This window comes from Ixodes scapularis, unplaced genomic scaffold (genome assembly GCF_016920785.2).
Source record: "Ixodes scapularis isolate PalLabHiFi unplaced genomic scaffold, ASM1692078v2 PGA_scaffold1__304_contigs__length_218370807, whole genome shotgun sequence".
NCBI classification, from domain to species: domain Eukaryota; kingdom Metazoa; phylum Arthropoda; class Arachnida; order Ixodida; family Ixodidae; genus Ixodes; species Ixodes scapularis.
In genome coordinates this window covers 113332450-113355331 of record NW_024609846.1, presented here as the reverse complement: position 1 = coordinate 113355331, position 22882 = coordinate 113332450, and the positions used below count along the sequence as shown (strand labels likewise).

At 46.2% G+C, this 22882-nt stretch overlaps 3 long non-coding RNA genes across 7 annotated transcripts; 2 read left to right on the top strand and 1 right to left on the bottom strand.

Annotated features, from left to right (window-relative positions):
• Positions 1 to 333: 333 nt before the first annotated feature.
• LOC121836132 lies at positions 334 to 8764 on the top strand. Of its 4 annotated transcripts, none has more exons than XR_006077796.1 (5): positions 334 to 612; positions 1136 to 1236; positions 1410 to 1951; positions 3625 to 3818; positions 8540 to 8764. It is a non-coding gene; the product is annotated as an uncharacterized LOC121836132 (long non-coding RNA). The 4 variants fall into 4 exon arrangements; XR_006077797.1 differs by having other exon boundaries at positions 372 to 612; positions 1410 to 1577; positions 1854 to 3818; XR_006077795.1 differs by having other exon boundaries at positions 372 to 612; positions 1410 to 1763; positions 1854 to 3818.
• Positions 8765 to 8974: 210 nt separating this feature from the next.
• Positions 8975 to 11808, top strand: LOC121836134. 2 transcript variants are annotated; one of them, XR_006077800.1, is made up of 3 exons: positions 8975 to 9268; positions 9470 to 10198; positions 11235 to 11360. It is a non-coding gene; the product is annotated as an uncharacterized LOC121836134 (long non-coding RNA). The 2 variants fall into 2 exon arrangements; XR_006077799.1 differs by having other exon boundaries at positions 10052 to 11808.
• Positions 10192 to 22245, bottom strand: LOC121836131. Its single transcript, XR_006077793.1, has 5 exons — positions 21957 to 22245; positions 21333 to 21433; positions 20992 to 21159; positions 15563 to 18983; positions 10192 to 10413 (listed from the first exon to the last, which is right to left on the bottom strand). It is a non-coding gene; the product is annotated as an uncharacterized LOC121836131 (long non-coding RNA).
• Positions 22246 to 22882: the final 637 nt, after the last annotated feature.

Here is a 22882-nt window from a genome sequence, read left to right as displayed (position 1 = left end):
GAACTTTAAACACGTATTATAATATAATTACAAAACCATTTTCTGAATGAAAGACTTTCGCTATGTTTGACTGGTTATAGTAACTGGGCATCGGCGCACGCCACATTGGTAAAAAAACATGGCAGCGCCTAGCAGACAAGCGTTTCGGGGCAGTAAAACTGGAAACGCCGATTGGCTGAAAAAAAAATGACGTCACTTCCGGTTTTGTTATTTTGTTGATTTTTAGATGACGTTTTAAAGTAAAAATATATAAAAAAGTACTTTTCTTGTTTTTGTTTGTTTTTACTTTTTATTAATTTTTTTTTTTCCTTGCTTGATTCTTTAATTTTGGCTGGTACGGTTCCGTTCTGTTCCGCCTTGGCGCCCTTGGCCGCGGGGTCAATGTTTTTGTTTTCGTTCTACGTTCAGGTGTTGAGTGGCGACGTATTAACCGTCGATAACCAGCTGAAGCAGCTCAAGTTCTCGAGTGGAACGAGGTTGACCGTGCGCAGTGGCAGCCGTTGACAACAAAAACAATGTATGCACTAAGTTTCGCCGGATGAGTGCCGGCGTCGATCGCGAACCGCCAGAGCCGCCAAATACGAATACCAAGAACAGGAGGTATTCGTAAAGGTGAGTGTTCACCGCACTTTAGTGCTTCAGTTCCGTTTGGAGTCGTTTGACATAATTTAGTCCGGTGCGTCCGGGAACAAAGGCGCTACCAGAAATGGCGGGAATGGTCGGTCGGTGCTGAACGTGCTGAATGCTGATGCCATCCAAGCGGATTTGAATTGGGTTTCGTGCGCTCAACGTGTCGATTTGTTTCTTGAGCTGCCTTTACCAACCGCTCGCCCGAAATCGTTCGGTAGAACATGCGGACGTGACGGCTAGCAGAGCCCTCCGCAAAGGCTTAGGAGCGCGCACACAATTTTGGAAGCTTCCGTATGACCGCAAGTGCTCAATAAGTCGCTATAGCAATGATTGCATGCCATCGACACAGACTTCGATCCAGTTTTTCAACGAGACAGGAAGGCCCAACGAAGCAAGCGTAGAATCTGATGCTTCGCCTGTCACTGTCTGCGCGGGAACACGCCGAGAGGCGCTTAAACGAGCTGCCAGGGCGTAATTAAAAAAAAAAAAAAAAAATCTAACGCAGGTCTGAACCACGCGAGGATCGTCTCGAAGCATGGTAGCCTCAACAGACGCTTGCCGCCACACGCGAGGAGAAAGCAGGAGGCCCGAAGTTTGAATGTGAAGGTAAAACGTGCTTTAATAATAATGATCTTTATCTGCACGTTCCTTTGTATGACTAAGGTGATCGTGCTGAGACACAATGTAGCAGCGATTGCTCTCGAACAAAGGACAGGACAGCAGAAAGGCAATGAGAGGCAGGGAGATAACTGACCTCTCTGTTGTAAAACATTTTTCAGAGGAGGTGCGAAGAGCTGGCCCTCACTTTTTCAAGGCAGCCGCAGAACACTACGAGCCCCGAATCACTGCCGCGGCTGACTCACGCGGATGCTGTGCTGCACCCTGCACTGCACATGGTTCGAAGCACACTTCAGGGGACCAGTGCATGCCCCTGATGCATCGTCGCGGTATGTTTTGTACTGCTTTTCCTAGCGGTGCACTGAGCAGTCCAATCTTGAAGGGAGCACGCGAGTGCGTAGCCAGTGCTCCATGCAGCAAGGACCGCAAGCACCCGCGGAAGCTTGGAGCACACGCAGTGACGCCAGCAGCCGTGCACGCTGGCGTCGTCTGCTACTGTACCGTCCTTTCGTTCGGTGCGCAGAAAAAAAAAAGGAGTGACCGTTCTGTTAAAAGTCTGATGGTGAGTTCTGTTAAAAGTCTGATGGTGAAGGCATCCTTTACAGAAGCACTGTATGGCTCTCTGCACGCTAGAATGGGGGCTGTCGTTGATGCTCGCAGGGGCGTTGCCCACAACTAAGCAGACGACCAAAGTCCTGAGCAGGTGACTAATCGTTTCATTGTTCTTTGGTAGGGAAAGGTAGATAATGTGCTTCTACTCCCAGCTTTTTTTTTTTTTTTTTTTTTTTTTTTTTTTTTTTATCACCATTTAGTATGTTACCATCAAAACAGCATCCTGGTGTTCACATAAATATGTGTTAACAATACCTATCGTCAAATATGTGACTCAAAGAGCCAACTGCGGCCGAGGATATCTTTTAAGTGTTCTTTTTCTCACAAAGATCCCTGGCATTGACTTTTTAGCCACGTCGTACCTTGAGTCCACAAAAACAATGTGCTTCAGCTAAATGGTATTCACACAAAATACATCCTGACAAGCTGCTTTCACTCTCGAGCCTCGAAGAAATTTTGCAGTTTGATTTGAACTATGTTGTAGGTTAAGGAGGTAGGGTCAGGGAAAAGAAGGTGGGAGAGGAGGAAGCGGGCACAATGCTGGTCAAACCCTCTCCCTTCGCCGGCGTTGCATCCATCTCGTCCTCTCCCACCTTCCTTTTTCTTCCCCTACCTTCTTGAGTTGTCACCGACCATATAAAAGGCATGCATTGATATCACTTGTTCGTTTTGTGGCCATGGCGCCAGCAAGGTTTGAGAAACGTATCCTGCTTCACAGGGATTCAGCACTCAACATGGAGAAACTATTGGCAGTGCTGCTGTAATGTCTTTGTCCTCGTCTTTTGCAGCCATCTAAAAAAGAGAAATATAATACTAGGAACACAGAGCAACGTCACGCGCCAGTACATAGTGTACTACGAAGGGCAGGTAAATTGACTGCGGAACACGATTTTCTCAATGTCCTCACGGTTCTTTCGGCCAAGTACATACAGATAAGACGATTACCATTAGAAATGTTGAACGCCAATCCGAAATGTTTTTTGGCGGTGTGCCGAGCAAAAGGACATTGCTGCAACAGAAAACATGTGCCATCCTCCGCCTTTGGTGCTTCTGTGTCTGCGCCGAGCTTCCGCAGCCACCAACAGTCAACGCTGCATGGACTGCCCGCCATGCTTTCATGCGTTCCATGTATGATTGGCACGGCATGTGGATGTGTCATGCAAGTGACATCAGCGCTGTTGGCAGTGCCATGCTGGTTGAGCTTTGCTAGGCTCTGACCATTGACAAGCTGTTTTATGCAATAATCGCTCTTGGAAGTCCCCAAACTGTTTTTAGCAATTCAAGTGTCAGATTTTTTTTAGCTATGGTTATACAGGTTTTCTTTTTTAACATTTACAGATTTCAAAGAAAAAGTGAAAGTTATGACAGTTATAAGTTATACGGCCAGGCGGACATTAGATTCATGGAAGAATGCAGCTAAAAGTCCGTGTAGATCATGTGTATCATGCTTCTCTACAGCGCAGCTACATACTTGCGTAGGACAACCCCCATGAAGTGGGGTGGGGGGGCTGCATGCATGTGTTGGGTAGCCCCTCTTGGTTTTACAACTCTACCCTGTTGTAAAATTTTAGATTTTAATGCGAACAAGTTGATAACAAAAAAGAACTTGGTCAACATTGATCTTACAACTAGAGATGTAAAAGGAACAAAAATAGAGAACAGCAAAATGTGGAAGAAGACATCTCGCTTCTTTCATTTTCATTTGACTAAGTGACATTGGTCGGCGACTGTAAGACTTTTAATCACAATAGTTATACACCACAGGTCCCGGGGATCATGGCATCGATGAGCTCGCTTTCGCCTTGTCCAAGGTAGCAGCGGAACACTACGGGCAGGCCCGGAGTCACCGCACCGGCTGGCTCACGGGCGTCGTCCTGTACTCTGCACGGCACTGCGTGTGGCTTAACCGGCCAAGCAGAGGGTCACTGCATGACCTTTATGAGGCGTCGCTAGCCATTGTAAGTATATTTTGGACGCTCGTGTCAGGGGATGTACTTTTGTGTTCTACAACAGAACATGTTTGGTGGCGGTTCAGTCTTGCCAATTCAGCCATTTCGAAACATAATTTTGTGGCGACTTGGCTTAGGTTTTCTGGCTCGGCCGTCTTTTGCACCAGTGTCTAGGCTCGGCGTAAGCCTCTTTGTTCTTTATTGTCAAGGCTAGTGTAATTTCTGCTACGCCGTCGAAGCAACTTCTGCATGCGAACAAGATGCAAGACGAAGCTACATGCTCGTGCTCAGTGCATGACCACATGTGAAAACTAATAGCGAGTTTGTTTCGCTGCACTCGTGCCCATGCGCAGCCACTCGCAACATGAAGTGAGTTTGTTTCGCCGCCGGCACTCCACACGTGCATGCGCTCGCTGCACCCTGAGGATTAAGTGTGTACCTGAATGCACTCCCGTCATGCATCACTTAGGCAGGGAACAAGAGCAGATGACTGGTTTGTCCACCATGCGGGACAGTAGAACTGCAGAAAAAGTGAATTTCTGCTAAAAAAATGACGTCCCACGAGCAACAAAATCGGACACGAGCTTGAATTGTGTGTCTGCTATTCTATAAAGCAAGCAATCCACAACCTGTGCTTAACTTGCAAGTTTTCAGTCATTTTGTTGCTGTACAGACGTCCATATACACCGGTGGATAAAGAAAGGTTCAGAACGAACATCAGCCACTGCGAGATATCTCTCACCATGTGTGCGGGGCTAAAGAGTTGGGACGTTAGTTGACAAAGCTTGCCCGGCAGAAACCTGCGACGCGTCCAATCGGGAGCCGAGAAAGCTAAACTGTTTTTACCCGAGGCTTGGATAAAATCACAGTGTTTAATAAGGAGCCATGGAATTTATTTTGGGTGGGATAAATTAATTTAGGTTCGTATTTTGCTAATACAGTTGAACCTTTCAAGAACGAAATTTTCGCGGCAACGAAGAAATCTGGCGGCCCCAGCGAACGTCCATAGGGTTCAATGCATTTGCACCCTCTCAACAGCAAAGAGTTTTTAAAAAGCAGTCCCGCATTAACGAAAGTTTGAGGTAGTGATCTGCCATAGAGTTATTCAATGTGTCTACCAAGTTGGCATTTTCAAATTCCCTGAGTTTTTCAGGTTTCCCCTGAGTACTTTTGTGAAATTCCCTGAGTGACACAGAACTTTGTTTTAGGTCAGGATGGGCGGACACCATGTCGCTAGATGCTGTCACTCTCTAAAAAGCATGTCATAAAATAAAATAACAACACAATACAGTTTTGATGATAGCGAGTAACTTTTATTACATTTAAAAAGAAAACAGAACGAAGTGGTTAGTAAAATTGATAGCGAATAAAGTATAAAAAAAGGTAAACTGAGGTTTACGTGACCCCCCCAGGTCTGGTCATGTGACCTCAGGGGGGGGGTGTCGAGACCTGACGGTGACGCCGCTCAAGCCGGAAACGGGAGCAATAACGGGGAAAGGAAAGGGTAAACAAACATAAGGCGTTCAAAGTGTGATTGCTCAACCCTTGTTGTCAAAACACTCCACCTGACAAAATCTTTTTTTTTTTTTTTTTTTTTTTGGGGGGGGGGGGGGGCTAAGGAGTCGCACAGTGACAGCGGTGTTTGGGAAAATGAGCGCACGCGACCGTTCCAACAGCGGGCACTCCCTGCCCTCCCCACGCGCGCAGGTGCCCTTCCCCTTGCTTTTGCCATCCTCCACTTTTGTTTTTTACATTTGGTTGCTTTTTTTATTTTTTATACAATTGCTTTTTCGCTGCGCATCCCCGCGTGCGCATTCCCGGGTGCGCGTATGCTGGCTTGGCGGTCTGCCAGCCCCGCAACCCGAGCTATGTGCTCCCGGCCGGCGCAATCCGACCTATAGGGAGAAGCGAAGAACCGCCTTCGTCTTCGTTCCCTACATCCGAGTGTCCCCTCCATGGGAGTTATGGGCATTCGATACAGAAAAACAATGCAATTTTCTAGGGGATGTTTGGACTGTTTCATATAAACAATAATTCGAAATAAGGGTGTGATATAACCGGGTTCGACAGTATGTTTGGCCGTCTCCCTTAATTTCCAGATACCTTCGTTCGTTTGGCACATATATCACCGATGCTAGAAAGCGCCGACGTCGTGTTCGCGCTGAGAGTGTCCGACAGTGCACATAAATACACGTGCGAAGCCGTTTTTGCACCATTTTTTTTTCCCCCATAGCAATGCATTACCGGAAGTCAATTTTCGACTGGTTGCTGTCTGCTTCAACTTGCGTCGGCACACTAGCACCACTTGAACCTCTAGCGTACATTATAATAACCCTATGTGATCTGCAACATTTTTTCGTCACATGAGCCAGTTTGGAACCCAGAATTACGAAAAGTGGAGCAGTACACTCGTCCGGCAAGTTGGGCACATGCGTTTCCAACAAGCATCAGCGCGGCCATTGCTGTTTACATTCGGTCAAAAAATAATAACAATAGCAACTAGATTCTTTTTTTTTTTTTGGTTGGTGAAAACAGCGTTTTGCAAGCCCATCTGTTGGCAACTACCAAGGTATGTGACGTTTCACGTGACAACACCGCCCGCTGCTATTTCGCCGACACCGCAGTTGCTGACGAGCTAATGCTCTTCAGCAACTGACGGATTAGCTCCTCCCGCATCGAATACGCGGCAAAGAAGTTTGTCACATCGCGGCAATTTCAGGCGATCGATTAATTAGTTCTATCCAATTTTTGCTAAGAATTGTTTACAAATGTAAAATTGCTCGCTGAAAAGCGCATCACACATTATGTGCAATTGGGACCGAAAAATTAAACATACAAACGGTAGGAATTCATAGCAGGTGTATACCTAATTTTTTGGCATGCTAATTGTCACCGACTTACTAAATTTAAGGCTTCGGTCGCGAGGGGATCTCGCATGCTTCACGTCGATCGAGTGAACAAGCAGGGATTTCATTGAGACGACTCTGGAAGCCAGCCACCGTCAATGCCAGTTGTTTTGAGGAAATGTTTGTTTACTGGTTTAAAAAGACCAAAAATGAATCAACTTGGGACTAATAAGAAATCAGCACTTACAAAACACATCGGAACCACCAAGATACACGGAGTCGCTTTCACTGAAGTGTTTACTACACAGGTTAGAGATTCCCGAATTTCGCTTTCCTATTTTCAATTTAATGAGACATTTCTTTCTCAGCTTTATTTTGTCTGAATAATAATAGTAAAATAAATACACCCTATTCGCCATGCTAGCTAGATGTTGTAGTGGGGTAAAGCGCTGGATATTCTATTTTGATCGTCCATCTTTTTGTACTGGGGTGGAGAACAGTACATCACCATCCCAGCATTTCGACACCTTAGTGCCAAAAGTGTTTGTTAGCACGACTACGCGTGGCACGGTTTCAAGTATAACTTCACCAAATAAAAACAATGCGCGAAATAAGCTTTGCTGCGCGATACAGCGCATAACGCTGACTGTCGAGCCGAAGGTTCCAAGATCTGCGCAGTCTGTCCCAGTGTGCCCTACCCGTGACGTCAAAAACGACGATGATGATAGCTAGTTAGCGCATGCCGCCAAAGAGTTGTAAACTGCGGACGTTCCGTCCGGAGTTGTCTGTCTTCGATCCTGCTCATTCCGTATCATGTAGGGGAGAGTATGCCATCCTGCTGGCCTACTGTCGCACACTGCCAGTGTTAAACTTTCAGAACTCTATGAGCCGAGAAATTGATGGAGAGGGGGAGACGAGAGTGCAGGGACATCAGAACGCAGAGGCACCTAAACCTAGGTGCCTTTGTCTTCACTGCACTTGTCAAAGACGTTCGAGTGCGAGAGCCAAACGCCGGGGGCGGCCTTTGGCATTTGCATCCCAATACGTTCGACGAGTGCAGTGGAGACAAAGGCAACCTTTGTTTCTGCTGCACTCGTCGAACACATTCGAATGCAGAACGCCGGTATCCAGCTTTGGGCTCTCGCATTCGAACGTCTTTGACGAGTGCAGTAAAGACAAAGGCACCTAGCTTTAGGTGTACCCACTAATCATTCGAACCAGAGCTCGGGTGTCCTGACATCCACACCTGCTCTCGTCCTCACTTTTCCCTCAGTTTCTTGGCAGATTTTAGGGGAAACTGTGTGGGTGGGGGAAGGGGGGGGGGGGGGGGACGGCCCCCCCTGAAGCCTTCGAGGTTAACTTTTTCTAAAAAAAAATGGACTTATGCCGGCTTTTGTTAGGAAGAAATTAAGTTTTTGACAACGTGACTAGTACACTCGGTTGGAAAACTGCTATAGGAGCCTCCTTTGAAAAAGTGGCTTCAATCCATATGAGAGAATCAAACTAAATGCAATCGCAATGCCACTGTTTCTCCCGCGGTGGCCACTCCGTGAGCTACACTGCTGCACTGACTGGTTCCGTAGATTCTCGGAAGGGCCACTGGTGTCATCTCGCAGGGCCATCTTGGAGTAGCTATGCAAGGCAACTTTCATGTTTTGACTTGTTGCTAAAGAGTGGCTCTGTTATCATATTTAGTTTGGTCTCAGTGGACGCCAGCAGTCCAGGTTCCAAGGTTGAGTTTCCTAGCTGAGTGTTTTAGTAACGTTGGTTTTTGGTGGCATAACAAATATTAGGTAAACAAAACAGATCTTGCCCTGCATGTTAGGGTCAGATATTAGTTACTGTTCACCTGATCGACCCCTTTGTTCTCTGCATTCATCATAGGTTTCAAATCGTCCTGATTCATGGGCCAAGCCTTTCAAGACTGCACTCTTAGGCCCAGTCCTTTTTGGTGGATCGGATCTTGCCATCTTCCCCTCTCGTGGCTTCCTGTTGTACTTAAATAAATTGTCATATTTTTTTCTTATGGTGGTGCATACGTTTTGCCACACTTCACAAAAACAGTGTGGTGAATCCATGCCGCAGATTACTGTGAAACGTGCAGGAAGGGTAAACTCCAAAAAGGTTTATGGAAAGAAGATAGACATCCCCCATTAATTTTTTCTGGACACTCTAAGCGTGCTATCTACGCAGTATTTCTGCCTATTATGGCATCGGCTTTTGACCATTCACGCTTGCAAGGAAAGGCTATCAGCAAGAAGGGTTACGAAGTCTGTGTTCTGTTTGCATTTAATTACTGAAACAAGATTTATAGACTTTACCAAGTGTATTTTAACATAACTAAATGTTTAAACTTTAGATCTTTATTTTAAACTTTACCATTATTTTAAGAAGTTTTTGCTAGGGTAAATGTTTTCCATAAGTTTTTTTTTTTTTTTTTTTCTTTTATATATCGGATAAAGGGATTACATTTGTTCTCTGAGTTTTTATAGAAGCCCCATCGCTATCACCATCACTATTTTGATTTTTCCAAGATGGCCGTTTTTGTTTCGCGAACGTTCTGCGAGGAGAGTTCGGCGACTTGCGTGACTTACGAACAGAACTGCCTAATTGGTATGTTAATTTTGGTGGCTACTTATCGCGGAATATCGTGGGTATCTTGTATTTGTACAAGAACTAGTATATAAGGTTCAGATTGTTCGTACAGAACGTTAGCTCGGCGGGTCTAGTCTCTTCTAAATTGCTTGGTTGCCTTTTGTCCACGTTTATTTCCCTCCCAAACCCATCACACACTGGTTCATTTTCTGTTTCCAGTACCTACAATTGAGTAAATTGTTTTAGAGGAGGGGATGCCCAGTTTCAGCAGCTTCAATGTGCGAGGAACACTCCAGCCCCCTCAACAAAGCTGGAGGTGCGGATAGAGTTGAGATTTTAACTGACTAATGAATGCTGCATCGGATGTTATGCAGTAGTAAGTCATGACATTTTTGTATTTATGTCGTGCATCGGCCGTAAAGCGAAACTTACGTTGCGTAGGTTACATAGGACGTAACTAACTTTTATTTTGGGCTCTGTTTGTCATAGCTTTAATTTTCATATTAGGTTACGTCGGACCAAACTTTATTTTTCATATTGGGTACCTTAGATGTAACTCGAAATCTTGGGGTAAGGTTACGCTAGACACTGCGTTGAAAGATGCACTTTTATTTTTTTGAAAAGTATTCTTCAACTTACGGCAGTGGCGAATAGCACTTGTGTTGATGAGATGTTTTGATTCCGCATGTCCGGAAAGTTGCCGGGGCAGCTGTCGACTATCTATATAGGACGGTAATGTTGCAGGTACAAAAGTGAATAATACACCGTGTTGAATATTTATTTATTGGTCTTTTTCGGCAGTGCCGCTTGTGCCTGGACAATGGAAGATGATGCAAAGGCCAAAAGAAAGCTACTCTGCATCTGCACTCTGAATAATGTGATGTCTCGGTAGCTACACATGCTTTGTTAAAGGGAAGTTTATTTCGCCACTTGCTAGGCATCATTGAGGTGATTTGGCTGTGTGCCTTTATTTTATGCTAATAGAATGTACTGCACTTACAACTGCTTGTTGTAGGTGCAGCCTACAACAATCGGTTGCAAAGGAGCACCGTTTAGTGAATCCATTCGATTAACATAAGCAAGTCTGGAAGATGCTAAAGACTAGAGCATGATGCACTGAGGCATGTTGACCTATGCTTGAGCACCCACTCTCCTCTCTTGGGCTGTAAACCAGGCAAAATGTAAAATTATTCTTGCGAAAACAGCAGGGATGTGGCATGCATAAAAACTTGTCGATCATGCTCTGAATATGCTGGCCGCCCAAGCGAGCGACTCACTGACTGACTGGCTCGGCTTTGCCATCAGCCAAGGCAGGACAAGCAAATGCTAGAGCAAGCAGTCAAGTTCGGTGAATTTTGTTTTTCTAAAAACAAATTTGCTAAAAGGAGATTCGTTGCCATTTCCTCTAAACGGAGTGTCTTCTTGAAAGAATTCAATAAAAAAGGGGGTTTCAAAACTTGTGCTTGGAAAAATAGATGCCTCTGCTCGGGCCGTACACATCAACTTTCTTAGATCTGTCGGTTGACAAACTCCATAGAAGAGCAGCAGTAAAAAAAAAAAAAAAAAAAAAATGAGACGTTTACAATTCTTTGTAACATGAAATTAGAGCGCAGCGCTTGAGTAGGAGGAGGGGAGGTTATGCCTCTCCTATCCCTCCATACCCTCTCCTCCCCCTCCCATTTAGCAGGCAATTTTCGCTAAATTTCCTGCTAAATTTAGCAAGAATTTCCCCGCTAAATTTAGCGGTTTAAGTTTCCTCTCTAAATCTTGTGGGGAAATTGATGTCACACAACCTCAACACCAATTCAGTTTCCCCGCTATATTTAGCGGGGAAACTGAATTGGCGTTGAGGAAACAACCCTGCTAAATGGCACATGACTTCATGCCACGTCACTCACAAACAAATTCAGTTCCTCAGCTAGATTTAGCAGAAAAATTGACATTGCGTGACCTCAACACAAATTCAATTTCTCACTAAATTCAGCAAGGTGATCATGCAGACGGCGACGCAATGAAGCGTGGAAATGGGCACCTAAGAGCTGCACTCTAAACCAGTTTTTCTCTGTTGCCGGTGCACAAGCAGGTAAGGGCGGATAGCATTCCTAGTGCCAATTCCCTTGCGGTCAACGAAAAACGCTTTTTGAACAACGCTCTTTCTGTTTTAAGTATTGTGCAGGCCTTAAGTTTACTATAAGAACAACAACAACAACAACAACAAAAAAAAAAATCACTTTCCACTGCAGGTAATGTGCATCCAACATTCCACTGGATCTGTCCAAAGGGCAGGCTGATACTGCGGCAGACGCCACTGAGCGGACACACTGCAAAAAGGCGTCGGGCGTTTTCCGAAGTTTGTCAACTGACCTAGATCTGAGAACGTTGGTACATGTATTGCTACCGTTGCCAAGCAGGACTGGAGATTGTTAGAGTGTGAACAAGGTTCACACTTTGGTCAATGCAAGCACATCTTTTTTTTTTAGTAATATTGACTAACAAGATTGCAGCAATCAAACAAGTTAACACCGAAATGTTAAAAGCAATAAAGAAATTAAAGCCCGGCTGTTCTGCGAGTGCAGATTTTATATCTTGCTTTATTTTAAGGGCTGCACTGATTTGTTTGCCCCTTCATTAAAGGGGCCCTGCAACCATATTTAAGCGTCTACCTTTTTTGCGGTTTGCACGTCTCTTGGCGTTCAGGCAAGCCAGCGGGCACGGAGAAAGTAACTAAATGTCAGTGCGTCATATTTTAACCGGCCGACGCAGAAACCTCCTTTACCTACGGGGGCGACCTGCATTGCTGAAAGCGCGCGAAATGCGACGTCTTTGGTCCTGGGCTTACTAGTGGTCGGAGCCGCTAAAAGCTAAAAGAACCGTTTCAATTATTTGTGAAAGTAGTTTTTGTTCAGTATTTTAGACCAGAAAAGAAACAAATGCAGTTTATAAAGTACGGAAACAAGAAACGACCCTTCGACATACCCGCCACCCAAGCGGTGGAAAAGGCGGCGCATACTAGAAAGGTGTAGTGGGATCAGGCAATGACGAGGGCAAGCGTATAAAGGTCTCGGGTGTATGCGGCGGCGCTGCAGTCGAAAATCCGACCGGTTCCGAGCATTTCAAAGGCCTTCGGCGAGCAGCTTTGGCTTGCGGTTTGGCCCTTTGGCGGTATGGCAGTGCGAAGTGGCTCCCGTTCTGAACTGATCTTTACCCCGTGTTTGCTGTCGTTTGTGACCAATGAAGTGTCATGCCGAATTAGTGTTTAATCGTGCAGCAAATGCAATGCGAGCCCCCCTGGCTGCCCGCTTCATACAGCCTTTCCAGAACATGCTATATGGCGCCCTCTCGAGCTGTTGACACGGAGCGCTCGCTGAGCTCACTTAGCCCTCTTCTAGTTCATGGCCACTCGAGCGACCAAGGACGTCATGAAAAAGGTTATGTTTTGCTTGTTCTTGTAATTTTAATTTGCCTATAACTTTTAAAATAAAGCGAAATTCGAGAAAAGAAAAGTTTAATTAAGTTGCACTGACTACGTTCAGTGCGCTCAGGTTCGGTGCAAATGAAAAACCAGTCAAAAAGCCCTTGCAGGGCCCCTTTAAAGCATGCATTTCATCTCCGAGAAGTTGTGATTTTTCATTGTTGTGGAAGAGGTCTCATAGCACCAGTGAAGGACGATGGTGATATATCTAGGGTAGACAGTCACTGCCTGGGTCTTTAATATAAGCTTTGAAAGAGTCTATAGTCAGTTGCAACCTAAGAACGAAGGGCGAGGGTAAGACGGGTTGGGGAGGAGGAAGCAGGCGGAACACTAAAGAGAGAAGGAGGTTTCCCCCTCTCTTCTCCAGCGTTCCGTCTGCTTCCTCCTCCCCGGCCCATCTTACCCTCGCCCTTAGGTTGCAACGGACTATAGATAGTTGTACACAGACATGGGTCTCTTTACTCCAGTTAAAAACAGCACCATTCAATGGAATTTTTTTAGGTTGTCAGTAGAAATGTTTTTGTAAACTTGAATACAAGGCACCATCCGTTTTTCTCACTGAAGCAAGTTGATATTTTTTCTTTCTATTTATAACTAGCTTTTGACAAGATCAATTACAAATTGCTTTTGTAAAAACCTTTATTGTATGGTGTAGCACTGCCACTTTTAAAATGGTTTAATGACTAAATCCCTCACAAGATGAGAATGGCTATGAGAAGCCTCAGTTGCCCTGCATCCAGCAAGAGAGCTTCCTACCTTCGGCAACGCGTAGAGGCGGGACATTTGTAAGACACACCCAGCCATTCGCATTCCATTCAGCAATGCTTAGGCATCTTGCAAACCTCAAGAATGCACGCACAGCCAAAGCATGAGGAAAGGCGATGAGTGCTCGCTGGAGGCTGAGCTATAAGACATGCCCTGCATTTCTCATCTTCCCTGCGATTATTAACACCGAGATGTTCTGGTGATATCCTATTTCGCTCGCAACATCACGGGCGGTTTGATACTTCAACCCTATGTTCCAGGTGAGAGAAAAAAAAGTGCCTTTCATGGAAGGCTTGTCAAAATAATAGGCGCCAGAGAGTAACGGCTATCTGCGTTCAGTCCTTATTTAGAACCCTATGTTCTTGTTCTGTGGCCGCATTGAAAAGTACTGCAAGAGAGCCCAAGTGTGCTCCTGATCTCGCCCCACCAGTCTCCTCCTGCACAATAAATTGACTGCTACGGTCACCAAATGTCAATAGATGCACATTCGAACGCAGCAACTGAAGCCAGCTACAAACACAGTATCTTTCAAAGTATCTTTGAAAGATATCTTTGTATCAAAGCTACAGACACAGTATCTTTCCAAACAGACTGCAGGTCACCCCTCACTTGGGCGAGGGGGGTGACTCGTGTGGTCTGCTTCTGCGGTCTCCAAAAATATTTTCGTAAACAACTCCCACATCTACCTACAGTAAAATAAGCAATATTCAAAACTTAAAAAAAAAAAAAAAAAAAAAAAAAAAAAAAGCCGTTTTCGACTCTCTGTAACGCCGGATTAGAGCGCAGCTCTTGAGGAGGAGGAGGATGAAAGGATACGGAGGGATGGGTGACGCCCTGAGGGCCCCCTCGCTTTCGCGCTGCGGGACAGTCCCAGACACGAAGCTGAGGTTCTCCGGCGCGGGCTGCGGCACCCCAACACATGTGTGCTGGGCTGTACATGTCTGTTTTTTCGTTCTTTTTTTTTTTTCCTCGGGCGCTTAAAAGCCGAAGTCCAAAGTCTACTCGTCGAACAGCGTTCACCCACACCTTCTCCAGTTTTTGGTCCGTTGGAAACTAGTGAAAAAGCACCTCCGTGTTGCACAGCGGGTTGTTTGAGCAGCCCACAGCGCTAAAAGTTGTACTCGGCATGTTTTGAGGAACAGCTGGGCAGTCTTGGGCGCACCAAGTTGCTCGCTAAAACGAGTCTTGGAGTCCTCACAAGCAGATAAACAAAAGGCTATAGCGAAGCTACATGGGCTACAGATAAAATCAACGGCTAAACACGCCAATCACAAGCCGAAGTACCGGTGGTAGCGGCTCGAAGAAACGCACTCCGCCGGAGGAAAAGAGAACGATACTGACGTCACGGCGCAATGTTGCTTTAGCGATCGCCAACCCGCTGGCCGCCCGCTAAGAAGCAGCGGCTTGCGGCAGGTCACATTTTTATTATCGGCATTAGTTGAGAATGCGGCGTCCCACGGACGTAATATTTTGGCTGAGGTCGTATTTTGTGTCTACAACGATACCAGTAATTTATTTCATTTTGAGTTTTGACCGGAGTTGCCCTTTAAGTTGGTCAGAGTATCTGACTGCAAAGGGTTAATAATCCATTTTTAATCGACATAGAGGCGAACTAACTAGCCACTCGGCGCTTTGACGTAGCGCGTCGTCTGCTCGATCCTACCAGCACCGCTACAGGAAGGCGTCCGCGAGATGAAACCACCAAAACATCTCGTCGCCAATGGTGACACAGTGGTCGAGTCTAACATGTGAGCTAGGGCCGGCTCACGTGCTTTGGGTACCACGGATGTGTCGCACTGAAAATGCGGAAAGCTTTTGAGGGAAAGGAAGTACAAAATAGTCCGTCATGTTTTCGAATTTTCGTACCGAAAAGCAGACTTTTGACTCTCGGCCCACTGAACAATATGTTACAGTTGAACCCCGTTGTCACAGGGTTCTTTGTGGTTAATAATTGACAAAATACAATGTCCTTCGTTTTTCATGAAAACTTGTATTTACAAAAAAAAATCAAAGGGTTCATATGCTTATACAAAAAAAAGAAAACTTAGTTAAAGAAAGGAAAACGCATCAGTCACCATGTCTTTGAGTCCCTGTGCAGCAGTGTGTCTTGTGCTGTCGTTGTCGGCCCACGGTTGTGGCTGGAAGTCAGGAGCGGGAGCGGTTGGCTTCCGTCGGCGGCCCCAGAGTTACCGCACCAAGCGCTCCCGCTGTAGGAAGCCGGGGGCAGCGTAGGTTTCTATTCGCTGCCCTCGCTGGAACAGGCTGCTGGTCAGACAGTAGGAGGCCGCCGATTGCCCTGGCCGATCGTGTCGTTCCGCTCTCTGCACAATCTCCCGGCCAGTCCTTTTCACGCCCTCTGAGCACGCACTCCAAAATCTCTCTTCTTCGTTTCTCCCTCCAGGCCGATCCATGGGTTGACTTGCACTTCTTTTCCACATTAAGTCACATCATCACACCCGTAATAACCAAACCGCGGGGGAAGGAAACGTTTTTCGTTCTCGCAAGAATTTCGCTGCTGCAGAAATGGACAACTAAGCACACCTATTACTTTTCATGATGCTGTCCTTGGATTTCAGAATCGTACAAAGCAAGAAGCAAAGGATACTGAACTCCTCTGTAATATCAGACTTCTTTCTGGCTTTGGCAGTGATCGCAGAGTTCTCCTGAAGTGCAAAAAACTTAAACTTTTTAATGGGAGGCGGCATCTTTCCGACAGGCCAAACGAAAGGTAGTAAACAAGGCGCGAGCGATCTCGGCGTGCACGCGGCGGACGGCGAAATAGCAGCAGGCGGTGTCGTCACGTACCTAGGTAGTTGCCAACAGATGGGCTAGCAAAACGCTGTTTTCACCAACCCCCAAAAAAAAGCATCTAGTTGCCATTGTCATCATTATTTGACCGAATGTAAACAGCAATGGCCGCGCCGATGCTTGTCGGAAACGTATGTGCCCAACTTGTCGGACGAGTGTACTGCTCCATTTTTCACAATTCTCGGTTCCAAACTGGCTCATTTGACGAAAAAATGTTGCAGATCGCGTAGGGTTATTGTAATGTACGCTAGAGGTTCAAGTGGTGCTAGTGTGCCGACGCAAGTTGAAGCAGACAGCAACCAGTCGAAAATTGACTTCCGGTAATGCATTTCTATGGGGAAAAAAAAAACGGTGCAAAAACGGCTTCGCACGTGTATTTATGTGCACTGTCGGACACTCTCAGCGCGAACACAACGTCGGCGCTTTCTAGCATCGGGGATATACGTGCCAAACGAACGAAGGTATCTGGAAATTAAGGGAGACGGCCAAACATACTGTCGAACCCGGTTATATCACACCCGTATTTCGAATTATTGTTTATATGAAACAGTTCAAACATCCCCTAGAAAATTGCATTGTTTTTCTGTATCGAATGTCCATACCTCCCATGGAGGGGACACTCGATGTAGCGAACGAAGGCCGTTCTTCGCTTCTCCCTATAGGTTGGATTGCGCCGGCAGGGAGCAAACAGCTCGGGTTGCAAGGCTGGCAGACCGCCAACCCAGCATACACGCACGCGGGGATGCGCAGCGAAAAAGCAATTGTATAAAAAATAAAAAAAGCAACCAATAAAAACAAAAGAAGTGGAGGATGGCAAAAGCAAGGGGAAGGGCACCTGCGCGCGTGGGGAGGGCAGGGAGTGCCCGCTGTTGGAACGGTCGCGTGCAAACACCGCTGTCACTGTGCGACTCCTTAGCCCCAAAATAAAAATAAAAAAAAAAAAAGATTTTGTTAGGTGGAGTGTTTTGACAACAAGGGTTGAGCAATCGCACTTTGAACGCCTTATGTTTGTTTACCCTTTCCTTTCCCTGTTATTGCTCCCGTTTCCGGCTTGAGCGGCGTCGCCGTCAGGTCTCGACACCCCCCCCCCCCGAGGTCACATGACCAGACCTGGGGGGGTCACGTAAACCTCAGTTTACCTTTTTTTATACTTTATTCGCTATCAATTTTACTAACCACTTCGTTCTGTTTTCTTTTTAAATCTAATAAAAGTTACTCGCTATCATCAAAACTGTATTGTGTTGTTATTTTATTTTATGACATGCTTTTTAGAGAGTGACAGCATGTGGCGACATGGTGTCCGCCCATCTTGACCTAAAACAAAGTTCTGTGTCACTCAGGGAATTTCACAAAAGTACTCAGAGGAAACCTGAAAAACTCAGGGAATTTGAAAATGCCAACTTGGTAGACACATTGAATAACTCTATGGCAGATCACTACCTCAAACTTTCGTTAATGCGGGACTGCTTTTTAAAACTCTTTGCTGTTGAGAGGGTGCAAATGCATTGAACCCTATGGACGTTCGCTGGGGCCGCCAGATTTCTTCGTTGCCGCGAGAATTTCGTTCTTGAAAGGTTCAACTGTATTAGCAAAATACGAATCTAAATTAATTTATCCCACCCAAAATAAATTCCATGGCTCCTTTTTAAACACTGTGATTTTATCCAAGCCTCGGGTAAAAACAGTTTAGCTTTCTCGGCTCCCGACTGGACGCGTCGCAGGTTTCTGCCGGGCAAGCTTTGTCAACTAACGTCCCAACTCTTTAGCCCCGCACGGATGGTGAGAGATATCTCGCGGTGGCTGATGTTCGTTCTGAACCTTTCTTTATCCACCGGTGTATATGGACGTCTGTACAGCAACAAAATGACTGAAAACTTGCAAGTTAAGCACAGGTTGTGGATTGCTTGCTTTATAGAATAGCAGACACACAATTCAAGCTCGTGTCCGATTTTGTTGCTCGTGGGACGTCATTTTTTTAGCAGAAAGTTCACTTTTTCTGCAGTTCTACTGTCCCGCATGGTGGACAAACCAGTCATCTGCTCTTGTTCCCTGCCTAAGTGATGCATGACGGGAGTGCATTCAGGTACACACTTAATTCTCAGGGCGCAGCGAGCGCATGCACGTGTGGAGTGCCGGCGGCGAAACAAACTCACTTCATGTTGCAAGTGGGTGCGCATGGGCACGATTGCAGCGAAACAAACTCTCTATTAGTTTTCACATGTGGTCATGCACTGTGCACGAGCATGTAGCTTCGTCTTGCATCTTGTTCGCATGCAGAAGTTGCTTCGACGGCGTAGCAGAAATTACACTAGCCTTGACAATAAAGAACAAAGAGGCTTACGCCGAGCCTAGACACTGGTGCAAAAGACGGCCGAGCCAGAAAACCTAAGCCAAGTCGCCACAAAATTATGTTTCGAAATGGCTGAATTGGCAAGACTGAACCGCCACCAAACATGTTCTGTTGTAGAACACAAAAGTACATCCCCTGACACGAGCGTCCAAAATATACTTACAATGGCTAGCGACGCCTCATAAAGGTCATGCAGTGACCCTCTGCTTGGCCGGTACTGTAGTACAGGACGACGCCCGTGAGCCAGCCGGTGCGGTGACTCCGGGCCTGCCCGTAGTGTTCCGCTGCTACCTTGGACAAGGCGAAAGCGAGCTCATCGATGCCATGATCCCCGGGACCTGTGGTGTATAACTATTGTGATTAAAAGTCTTACAGTCGCCGACCAATGTCACTTAGTGAAATGAAAATGAAAGAAGCGAGATGTCTTCTTCCACATTTTGCTGTTCTCTATTTTTGTTCCTTTTACATCTCTAGTTGTAAGATCAATGTTGACCAAGTTCTTTTTTGTTATCAACTTGTTCGCATTAAAATCTAAAATTTTACAACAGGGTAGAGTTGTAAAACCAAGAGGGGCTACCCAACACACGCATGCAGCCCCCCCACCCCACTTCATGGGGGTGGTCCTACGCAAGTATGTAGCTGCGCTGCAGAGAAGCATGATACACATGATCTACACGGACTTTTAGCTGCATTCTTCCATGAATCTAATGTCCGCCTGGCCGTATAACTTATAACTGTCATAACTTTCACTTTTTCTTTGAAATCTGTAAATGTTAAAAAAGAAAACTTGTATAACCATAGCTAAAAAAAATCTGACACTTGAATTGCTAAAAACAGTTTGGGGACTTCCAAGAGCGATTATTGCATAAAACAGCTTGTCAATGGTCAGAGCCTAGCAAAGCTCAACCAGCATGGCACTGCCAACAGCGCTGATGTCACTTGCATGACACATCCACATGCCGTGCCAATCATACATGGAACGCATGAAAGCATGGCGGGCAGTCCATGCAGCGTTGACTGTTGGTGGCTGCGGAAGCTCGGCGCAGACACAGAAGCACCAAAGGCGGAGGATGGCACATGTTTTCTGTTGCAGCAATGTCCTTTTGCTCGGCACACCACCAAAAAACATTTCGGATTGGCGTTCAACATTTCTAATGGTAATCGTCTTATCTGTATGTACTTGGCAGAAAGAACCGTGAGGACATTGAGAAAATCGTGTTCCGCAGTCAATTTACCTGCCCTTCGTAGTACACTATGTACTGGCGCGTGACGTTGCTCTGTGTTCCTAGTATTATATTTCTCTTTTTTAGATGGCTGCAAAATACGAGGACAAAGACATTACAGCAGCACTGCCAATAGTTTCTCCATGTTGAGTGCTGAATTCCTGTGAAGCAGGATACGTTTCTCAAACCTTGCTGGCGCCATGGCCACAAAACGAACAAGTGATATCAATGCATGCCTTTTATATGGTCGGTGACAACTCAAGAAGGTAGGGGAAGAAAAAGGAAGGTGGGAGAGGAGGAGATGGATGCAAGGCCGGCGAAGGGAGAGGGTTTGACCAGCATTGTGCTCGCTTCCTCCTCTCCCACCTTCTTTTCCCTGACCCTACCTCCTTAACCTGCAACATAGTTCAAATCAAACTGCAAAATTTCTTCGAGGCTCGAGAGTGAAAGCAGCTTGTCAGGATGTATTTTGTGTGAATACCATTTAGCTGAAGCACATTGTTTTTGTGGACTCAAGGTATGTGGCTAAAAAGTCAATGCCAGGGATCTTTGTGAGAAAAAGAACACTTAAAAGATATCCTCGGCCGCAGTTGGCTCTTTAGGTCACATATTTGACGATAGGTATTGTTAACACATATTTATGTGAACACCAGGATGCTGTTTTGATGGTAACATACTAAATGGTGATAAAAAAAAACAAAAAAAAAACAAAGCTGGGAGTAGAAGCACATTATCTACCTTTCCCTACCAAAGAACAATGAAACGATTAGTCACCTGCTCAGGACTTTGGTCGTCTGCTTAGTTGTGGGCGACGCCTCTGCGAGCATCAACGACAGCCCCCATTCTAGCGTGCAGAGAGCCATACAGTGCTTCTGTAAAGGATGCCTTCACCAGCAGACTTTTAACAGAGCGGTCACTCCTTTTTTTTTCTGCGCACCGAACGAAAGGACAGTACAGTAGCAGACGACGCCAGCGTGCACGGCTGCTGGCGTCACTGCGTGTGCTCCAAGCTTCCGCGGGTGCTTGCGGTCCTCGCTGCATGGAGCACTGGCTACGCACTCGCGTGCTCCCTTCAAGATTGGACTGCTCAGTGCACCGCTAGGAAAAGCAGTACAAAACATACCGCGACGATGCATCAGGGGCATGCACTGGTCCCCTGAAGTGTGCTTCGAACCATGTGCAGTGCAGGGTGCAGCACAGCATCCGCGTGAGTCAGCCGCGGCAGTGATTCGGGGCTCGTAGTGTTCTGCGGCTGCCTTGAAAAAGTGAGGGCCAGCTCTTCGCACCTCCTCTGAAAAATGTTTTACAACAGAGAGGTCAGTTATCTCCCTGCCTCTCATTGCCTTTCTGCTGTCCTGTCCTTTGTTCGAGAGCAATCGCTGCTACATTGTGTCTCAGCACGATCACCTTAGTCATACAAAGGAACGTGCAGATAAAGATCATTATTATTAAAGCACGTTTTACCTTCACATTCAAACTTCGGGCCTCCTGCTTTCTCCTCGCGTGTGGCGGCAAGCGTCTGTTGAGGCTACCATGCTTCGAGACGATCCTCGCGTGGTTCAGACCTGCGTTAGATTTTTTATTTTTTTTTTTAATTACGCCCTGGCAGCTCGTTTAAGCGCCTCTCGGCGTGTTCCCGCGCAGACAGTGACAGGCGAAGCATCAGATTCTACGCTTGCTTCGTTGGGCCTTCCTGTCTCGTTGAAAAACTGGATCGAAGTCTGTGTCGATGGCATGCAATCATTGCTATAGCGACTTATTGAGCACTTGCGGTCATACGGAAGCTTCCAAAATTGTGTGCGCGCTCCTAAGCCTTTGCGGAGGGCTCTGCTAGCCGTCACGTCCGCATGTTCTACCGAACGATTTCGGGCGAGCGGTTGGTAAAGGCAGCTCAAGAAACAAATCGACACGTTGAGCGCACGAAACCCAATTCAAATCCGCTTGGATGGCATCAGCATTCAGCACGTTCAGCACCGACCGACCATTCCCGCCATTTCTGGTAGCGCCTTTGTTCCCGGACGCACCGGACTAAATTATGTCAAACGACTCCAAACGGAACTGAAGCACTAAAGTGCGGTGAACACTCACCTTTACGAATACCTCCTGTTCTTGGTATTCGTATTTGGCGGCTCTGGCGGTTCGCGATCGACGCCGGCACTCATCCGGCGAAACTTAGTGCATACATTGTTTTTGTTGTCAACGGCTGCCACTGCGCACGGTCAACCTCGTTCCACTCGAGAACTTGAGCTGCTTCAGCTGGTTATCGACGGTTAATACGTTGCCACTCAACACCTGAACGTAGAACGAAAACAAAAACATTGCCCCCGCGGCCAAGGGCGCCAAGGCGGAACAGAACGGAACCGTACCAGCCAAAATTAAAGAATCAAGCAAGGAAGAAAAAAATTAATAAAAAGTAAAAACAAACAAAAACAAGAAAAGTACTTTTTTATATATTTTTACTTCCCCTCTCCATCAATTTCTCGGCTCATAGAGTTCTGAAAGTTTAACACTGGCAGTGTGCGACAGTAGGCCAGCAGGATGGCATACTCTCCCCTACATGATACGGAATGAGCAGGATCGAAGACAGACAACTCCGGACGGAACGTCCGCAGTTTACAACTCTTTGGCGGCATGCGCTAACTAGCTATCATCATCGTCGTTTTTGACGTCACGGGTAGGGCACACTGGGACAGACTGCGCAGATCTTGGAACCTTCGGCTCGACAGTCAGCGTTATGCGCTGTATCGCGCAGCAAAGCTTATTTCGCGCATTGTTTTTATTTGGTGAAGTTATACTTGAAACCGTGCCACGCGTAGTCGTGCTAACAAACACTTTTGGCACTAAGGTGTCGAAATGCTGGGATGGTGATGTACTGTTCTCCACCCCAGTACAAAAAGATGGACGATCAAAATAGAATATCCAGCGCTTTACCCCACTACAACATCTAGCTAGCATGGCGAATAGGGTGTATTTATTTTACTATTATTATTCAGACAAAATAAAGCTGAGAAAGA